Source organism: Nematolebias whitei, chromosome 9 (assembly GCF_014905685.2).
Source record: "Nematolebias whitei isolate Nwh7 chromosome 9, NemWhi1, whole genome shotgun sequence".
NCBI classification, from domain to species: domain Eukaryota; kingdom Metazoa; phylum Chordata; class Actinopteri; order Cyprinodontiformes; family Rivulidae; genus Nematolebias; species Nematolebias whitei.
Genome location: NC_056506.1, coordinates 8,482,947 through 8,491,446, shown reverse-complemented (window position 1 = coordinate 8,491,446; position 8,500 = coordinate 8,482,947). Strand labels below are relative to the sequence as shown.

At 34.9% G+C, this 8,500-nt stretch overlaps 1 protein-coding gene across 1 annotated transcript in view; it reads right to left on the bottom strand.

The window, feature by feature from the left end:
• The window catches only part of LOC119414867 (unconventional myosin-VIIa), a 246,919-nt gene that overhangs the window by 224,948 nt on the left and 13,471 nt on the right, over positions 1–8,500 (bottom strand). The window lies entirely within an intron of this gene.

Below are 8,500 nucleotides of genomic sequence, written 5' to 3'. Positions count from 1 at the left end.
TTTTTGTATTAAAAACACTTGTCTTTCATTGGTGGGATGAAATATGCTAATTTTTTGGGACAGGCATTTTGGGTTTTCATGAGCTGTATGCCATAATCATCAGTATTAAAACAATTAAAGACCTGAAATATTTCAGTTGGTGTGCAATGAATCTGAAATATATGAAAGTTTTATTTTTATCATTACATTATGGAAAATAAAGACCTTTATCACAATATGCTAATTTTTTGAGAAGGACCTGTAGCTGAGTTATTGTATTTTTTCCCTTTTAGCTAAGGCGGCCATCTTGAATGTTTAATTTGCATTAGGAATGTATAACAACTCGCTCCCAGCTACAACCACACCAAACTTCAACTTAATGTTTAACAGAATGACTGAGTTATAGTCAATCGTGAGTTTTCTGAGGTAGCTGTGGCAGCCATCTTGAATCAAAATGCCTCTAAAAGTTAATCAGTGTTTTGTTCAGGGTCCTTGTTATGTCCACTGATTTCTAGGGGGTTCTCTTACTAGAGGACAACCTTTCTCCTCCTTTGCTTGTTTACAGGCCTGCTGTCACACCATGCTGTCTCACCATGCTGCACACCTGGAATCACTTCCTCCTCATCAGTGGGATGCATAAAAGCTTCAGTGATCCACAGCCAAACTCCTTAATATCAAGCTTTAAGGCTTTGTTGTGGAGCTATGAAAACTACCCCAGTCTCAGCTCTGCAGGTTGAGATGGGGGAAATGCCACTAGAATTTAGAAGAACACAAATAGCCGTAACTTACTGGGCCAATATTAAAGGGCATAATGAAACTCATCCTCCACTAAACACTCTTCAACCGTGTCAAGAAAAAGAAAAGAAACAATTTAACAGTTTTGGATGGAAAATCATAGATAAAACTGAAAATGTCAGAATAAATAATTTTCAAATTAGTCCTGCGGTTGCTCTTCCTACTGTCCCACCATGGATCACTAGACAGATCACCACTGACCTAAGCTTATTGAAACGAGGGAGAGAATTAGATAGTACTACAGTGGAAAGATACATAGACAGGGAATATTCACAATATATTCAAATCTATACAGATGCATCTAAAATGATAAATAATAAAGTTGGTGTAGCTTTTGTAATACCAGATTTAAATATTATGAAAAATAAAAGAATACCTGATAAACTAACAGTATATACAGGAGAATTAGTGGCAATCTGTATGGCTTTAGAGTGGGTCGAAGACAGTGGAGGAAAAAAGGTCATTATTTGCTCAGATTCAAGTAGCGCAATAATAAGTATTCAGGAGGCACAATCAAACTCAAGGCAAGATATTATATTAGAAATAACTCAATTAATTTTCAGGATTAAAAGTAATGGGTCTGATGTCAAATTATTATGGATTCCAGCTCACATTGGGATTGTAGGAAATGAATTGGCGGACAAATTTGCTAAGAGTGCTGCAAAAAAAACCAACGTGGATTTAAATATTAAAATAAGTAAAAGTGAGGTCAAGAATATAATAAAACTATATTGTAAAAATAAATGGCAAGAGCAATGGGATAGAGAAAGTAGTGCTAGGTATTATTATAGCATCCAGAAAACAGTTGGGGACTCAAGGAAAGGTAATAGAATAAAGAAAGAAGAAGATATAATATCGAGGATGAGATTTGGGCACACGGGATTAAACAGCACACTGAAAATAATTAACAAACATGATACAGGTTGTTGTAATCACTGTGGACAAACAGAAACAATAGAACACATTTTCATGGAATGCAATAAATATACACACGAAAGAGATGTTAAAAAGAGAATTAAATACAACTAAATTAGAGATAAAGGAATTGCTGCAAAGATCGTCTGGGGATATAAGTTTTAACAGCATCTTTAGGTTTTTGAGAAGAACAGGGAATTTGGAAAGGATTTAGTTTTTTTTTATTTATTTTTTTTATTTTTTTTATTTTAAGAATCTTGTCCATACTCCAATCCAGAAGGTGGCGGTAATGCATCTTAAGCTGTTTGCCAACCGCCATAAAAAGACAAGAAGAAGAAGAAGAGCCAAACCCCTTTGATGGTTTTTTGAGGAGGAGCTACTGTGAGGAGAGTACAGGCGCTCTGAGGGTGTGACCAGAGACAATAAGGCGGCAGGTTTGAAAAATTCAAAAACCACAAAATCGAGGGATTTGGAGGAATAATTTTTAAAGGTGGAAGATTGCTAAATCTTAAACCTGCCTCTGACTTGGAGCTGTCAAGTAGTCATAGATGACTGCAGCAGTGAGAAGCAGGAAACGGTTGTTGAACTGAACTTTTGTTTGGCTGATGTCAGAACATGACGTCGGTAGAAGTAGAAAGAAGCAAGTGGAATAGCATGGATGGTAGTGAAGAGGAAGAGATGGACGATCAAAATGAAGAGAAAGAGTGGGAAAAAGTGGGGAAGGGTGGAAAGAAACAGCAAGCTAGTGAAAGGAAAAGGAAAAAGAGAATTGAAGAAAGTACAGAAGGAACTGATAGTGAAGGTAATGAAGAAAGAGCAGATGTGTCAAAAAACCCATCTATGAATGTTATAATAAGATTTGAAGAAGAAGCGGGATTAAAGAAAATTGACCCACTAAAGTTAACAAAAACACTTAAAACACAAGTTGGAGAAGTCAAATATGCAAAAATACAGAGAGACGGAAATCTTCTGATTGGGTGCAATACGGAAGTTCAGGTGGAAAAAGCGAGGAAAATTGGGTGGGTGTGCAAAGTTAAAGTTAAAACTGTTGTAAGAGTAGGTGAAAAAAGAAATAATGGAAGTAGAGGAGTCATTGTAGGAGTACCTTTAAATGTAAATATCAAAGATCTGGTTGAGAATCTAAAGCAAAGAAATAAAGAAGTAAAAAGAGCAAGAAGAATGACTAAAGGTCCAGAGAAAATTGAAACGGAAACTGTGCTGGTGGAGTTTGAAACAAAAGACGTGCCAAAGGACGTTTTCTTAGGCTTGATAAGATGTAGTGTCAGGGAGTTTATACCTAAACCAGTGAGATGTTTCAACTGTCAGGAATTTGGACATATTGCTAAATTGTGTAAAGGAAAAAGGAGATGTGCCCGATGTTCTGGAGATCATGAATATGGAAAATGTGTAGCTGGAGTCAAACCAAAATGTTGCAGCTGTGGAGGAGAGCATAGCGTTGCTTTCTGGGGGTGTGAAATAATGAAGCAGCAAACAGTTGTGCAGAAAACAAAGGTCATGCAGAAAGTAACATATGCAGAAGCATGTAAAATGGTTGAAAAAGAAAAATCGCATGGAAAACCTATGACAGAGGAGAAACAAGTCATCCAAAAGGTTATGGAAATGGTGGAAAGGAAAATAGATGAAGAGAAGAAGAAGATGGTGACTTTTATTGCAGGAGTAATAAATGCAACAATAGATGTAAAGTCTAAGACAGAAAGAATTCAGATCATTGTGAAGGCAGCTTGTCATAGTCTAGATATGAAGAACATCCGATGGGAAGATGTAAGGGGAGAGCTAAGTAGCCAAGCAAGTCAAGAAGGATCATGTGGTTAATTTTTATCACAATCCTAACCCTACAGTGGAACGCAAGGAGTCTTTTGTCAAATGGTCAAGATTTTAAACAGTTTATTTATGATCAGACAGAAAAACCTGATATAATCTGTATACAGGAAACATGGTTGAAGGATTATTTAGACTTTAGAGTTTATGGCTATATTGCAGTTAGATTTGATAGAAAAGAAGGAAATGGAGGTGGGTGTCTTTCTTTGATTAAAGAAGGTATTCCATATAAAATAACTGACAGGAAAGGAGACGTAGAATATGTAGCAATTGAAATATGGATAGAAGGAAAGGAAATAATTATTATAAATTTTTACAATCCCTGCAAAAAGATAGAATTAAGTAAACTTGAGGAGATAGGTATGAAAGGAAATATTATTTGGTGTGGAGACTTTAATGCACATCATTCACTATGGGGGAGTGAGAAAATAGATTATAATGGTAATATATTAGAATAATTTTTGGATGATAAAAATCTTGTATGTTTGAATAATGGAGCAAAGACAAGAATAGATATTAATTCTGGTAAGGAATCTGTATTAGATTTAACATTTGTATCTAGCTGCTTGGCTCCATTATGTGAATGGCAAGTAATAAATAAATCATTTGGTAGTGATCATTATATTATAACCAGTAATATAAGGATGGGTCAGATACAGACTCCTGAAATGGTAGGAGGAAAGTGGATATTTGGGAAAGCAAATTGGGAAAAATATAAGTATTTATGTGAAAGAAAACTTTTAAATGTTCAAAATGATTGGAGTATTGAAAGAATGAGTCAAGAGATTAGTCATAGCATTTTATCAGCTGCTGAGGAATCTATTCCAAAGACTTCAGGGAAAAATAGGAAAAAGGTAGTTCCGTGGTGGAATATTGAGTGTAAAACTGCAGTAAGAGAACGAAATAAAGCATTTAAGCTGGTCAAAAGGTCCCATAACTTTCAACATCTAATTGAATATAAAAAAGCACAGGCAAAAGTAAGAAGTACAATAAGAAGAGCAAAGAGAACATATTGGAGAGACTTTTGTGATACAATTGGTAGTAGGACACAAATAGGGGAAGTTTGGGGAATGATCAAAAAAATGGGGGGAGACAGAAGAGAATGGAGTTATCCAATACTTAATAAAAATAATCAAATAGCAATAACTGATAGAGAAAAGGCTGATATTTTAGCAAGTACTTTTGTGGAAATACATAGTGGGGAAAATTTATCGGATGATGAAAAACAGAGAAGGGAGAGAACGAAAACAAGAAATGTAGAAGCTTTAAGAAGAAAAGAGAATATTAATGAAGATCTGATGAACTGTCCTTTCTCTATGGGAGAATTGAAAAGAGCTTCTTTGCTCCATCCTACCTCTCTGAGCTGCTTCACCCATACTCTCCTGCTCGGTGCCTCAGATCAGCTGATCAGCTGCTCCTGGAGGTGCCGAGGTCTAAGCGGAGGCTCAGAGGGGACAGAGCTTTTTCTGTTGCTGCTCCAAGACTGTGGAACGAGCTCCCTCTTCCCATCAGACAAGCCCCTTCACTGTCCAGTTTTAAAACTCTTTTAAAAACACATTTTTACTCCCTGGCTTTTAGCACACACTGAATTTGATCTGTACTGTTTTTATTACTTTTATTGATCTTAATGTTTTAACAACTGTTTTTATGTGTTTAAATGTTCTTGATTTTATATGTACAGCACTTTGTGGCAGCTGTGGTTGTTTTAAAGGGCTTTATAAATAAAGTATTATTATTATTATTATTATAGAACTAGGAACAGTGCACCAGGGAAAGATGAGATATGTTATAATATGTTAAAAAAATTAAGTGATAAAGTATTAGATAAATTATTAATATTATTTAATAAGATATGGAGAGAAGGGCGTCTACCATATAGATGGAAAGAAGCAATTATTATCCCAATAAAGAAACCTGGGAAAGATCACAGTAATCCTGGAAATTACAGACCAATTGCTTTAACCTCTAGTATGTGTAAATTGATGGAAAGGATGGTGAACGAGAGATTGATGCATTATTTAGAATCAAGAAACATAATTACACACTATCAGAGTGGTTTTCGTAGAGGAAGAGGAGCAACGGATCCTATTTTATGTTTAGAGAACGATGTTAGAAAAGCTCAGATTAATAAGGAAACTGTTGTTTCTGTGTTTTTTGATGTAGAAAAAGCATACGATATGCTATGGAGAGAAGGGTTAATGATTAAATTACATCAGGCAGGAATAGGAGGAAACGTTTAATTGGTTAAAGGATTTTTTATATAACAGAACTATTCAAGTTAAAATAGGATCGCATATATCACAACAATGTAAAATAGAAAATGGAACCCCTCAAGGAAGTGTGATAAGCCCTACACTATTTTCAGTTATGATTAATGATATTTTCAAAGATTTATCTTTCAGTTATGGTAAATCACTTTTTGCTGATGATGGAGCGTTATGGAAAAGGGGAAGAAATTTGGAACATCTTATTTTAAAACTTCAGGAAGGGATAGATAAAGTAAGTAAGTGGGGAATAGAGTGGGGTTTCAGATTTTCAGTTGAAAAGACAAAAGTCATGTTTTTCACAAATAAAACGATCGGAGTTAATAAAAAGTTAAAATTATATGGAAAAGAGTTAGAAAGGGTTGATTATTTTTGTTTTTTGGGAGTAGTGTTTGATAAGAAATTAACTTGGGGAAATCACATAGATCATATCATAGAGAAGGGTAAAAAGGTACTAAACATTATGAGGTGTTTAGCAGGGTTGACATGGGGTGCAACATTTGAGTCACTTAAACATATTTATGTGTCATTAATTCGGTCAAGAATAGATTATGGGAGTGTGGTGTATGGATCAGCGGCTAAAACTCGACTAAATAAATTAGATGTCATCCAAGCTAGAGCACTGAGAATTTGTTTAGGGGCAGTAAAATCAACTCCAGTATGTGCTCTACAAGTAGAATCAGGAGAAATGCCATTATGCATTAGAAGACAGCAGTTAATGGCTAATTATTGGATAAATTTGAAAGGACACAATGAAACCCATCCAGTTAAGAAAGTGTTAGAAAATTGTTGGGAAAGAGGAAAGGAGCTTAAAAATAGTTTTGGGTGGATTGGGGATAATTTAGCAAGAACATTTAAAGTATATAACAAAGAATTTAATTCAACAGTATTATGGCCCTTAAGGCCTACATGGGCATGGCAATATATTAATGTAGATAGATCATTATTAAATATTAAGAAAAGGAAAACTACAGATATTTGTCAAGAATTTTATGATTGATTAGAGAAGAAATATAATGATTACCTGCAAATTTATACAGATGGTTCAAAAGATCCAAAAACTGAAGCAACTAGTGTAGCAGTAGTGATTCCTGAATTAAAGATTAAGCTTTCGAAAAGAACATCTAATTTTCTGAGTATATATGCAGTAGAATTATGTGCTATATTATTGGCTTTAGAATGGGTGGAGGATAGTAGAACAAGTAAAATTATAGTTTGCAGTGATTCATTATCAGCACTATTAAGCATTGAAAAGGAACTTCAAGTAATCACCAACACATCTTGTATGAGATTCTGTTTGTTCATCATAGACTAAGTGAACAAAACAAAACTATAGTAATAATGTGGACTCCTGCTCATTTAGGTATTTTAGGTAATGAAAGAGCAGATAGGTTGGCTAAAGAAGCTGTTAAAAAAGAAGATATTGATATGTCAATAAAATTATCTAAGTCTAAAGGAAAAAGTATAGTTTGGAAAGAAAGCAAGAAATTATGGGAAATGAGCTGGAATAATGAGACAAAAGGGAGACATTTATACAGGATACAGAATACAGTTGATGTTAAAAGAATAAGAGGAATAAATAGGAGGGAGGAGATAATTATGAATAGAATAAGAACCGGGCATAGTTTTTTGAATGGCACTCTTTTTAAGATGGGGAAACATCTTACTGGTTTATGTGATTGGTGTAATACCACAGAAACAATAGAACATGTTTTTATTAATTGCAGGAAATATGTGGGTCAAAGAAGAATATTGAGAATGGAAATGGGTTGTAAAAGGGAACTAAAAGGGAAAAGAAAGATTTTTCGTTTTTTAAACAATACTGGACTCAATAAGAGAATTTGAGGAAAGAAATTAACTTATAAACACCAAGAGATGGCAGTAGTGCAACATTGATGGATGCAAGCTGCCGTTAAAAACCAAAGAAGAAGAAGAAGCCAAACCCCTTTTCTCCTTGGGCATTTCTACTTGGTGCTGAGCAGTGCAGTGTAGGTGACTCTGAACTCTGTACAAAACATTTTAGCAACTCTGAGTTGATTTCTGTTAACATCTGTGAACAACTCTATTTAAGAAACCTTTTGTTTAGATAGGAAGCTTGGTAAGGGTTCTCTGCCATTTTATTTTTAACTAACTTTTCTCCTGTTTTGTGGCCAGCCAGGGAGCCTAGGAATTGTAGTTTTAGTTTTGTTAGATAAGAGGTGATATTGTTTTATAGCCAGAAAGGGCATTCTTTTGTTTGTTGTTTTGTCCTTGGAGACCCTGACGTTCATGGCTTCCCCTCTTGTCTGTAACACCCAAAAATTCTTACATAATTGAATTACTGTAATGCCAAGTTGGGTTGTTTTTGAGTTATTAGCTTTATGTTTAGTTTACAATTTTTGTGTTACACATTGCACCTCCTAGACTTATTCCAAGGGTTGTAACAGTCCTCTTCACTCTGCCCCTTTTCTTTAGTACCTGTAGTACCGGTACAGCATGGCTCTACTCTACTCAGTACGGTACAGGTTGTGTTTCCATTATGCATTCAGTACCGGTTCCAGTGGGCAGGGTTCAATTTGACGTCACCACCTCTCACCATCTGGTGGCGCTGAGACACTGAAACTGTTTTCAGTACAGGGTGAGAATTTATTTTGAAGTTGTGTGTATGTATGTATGTATGTGTGTATGTATGTGTGTGAATATATATATATATATATATATATATATAT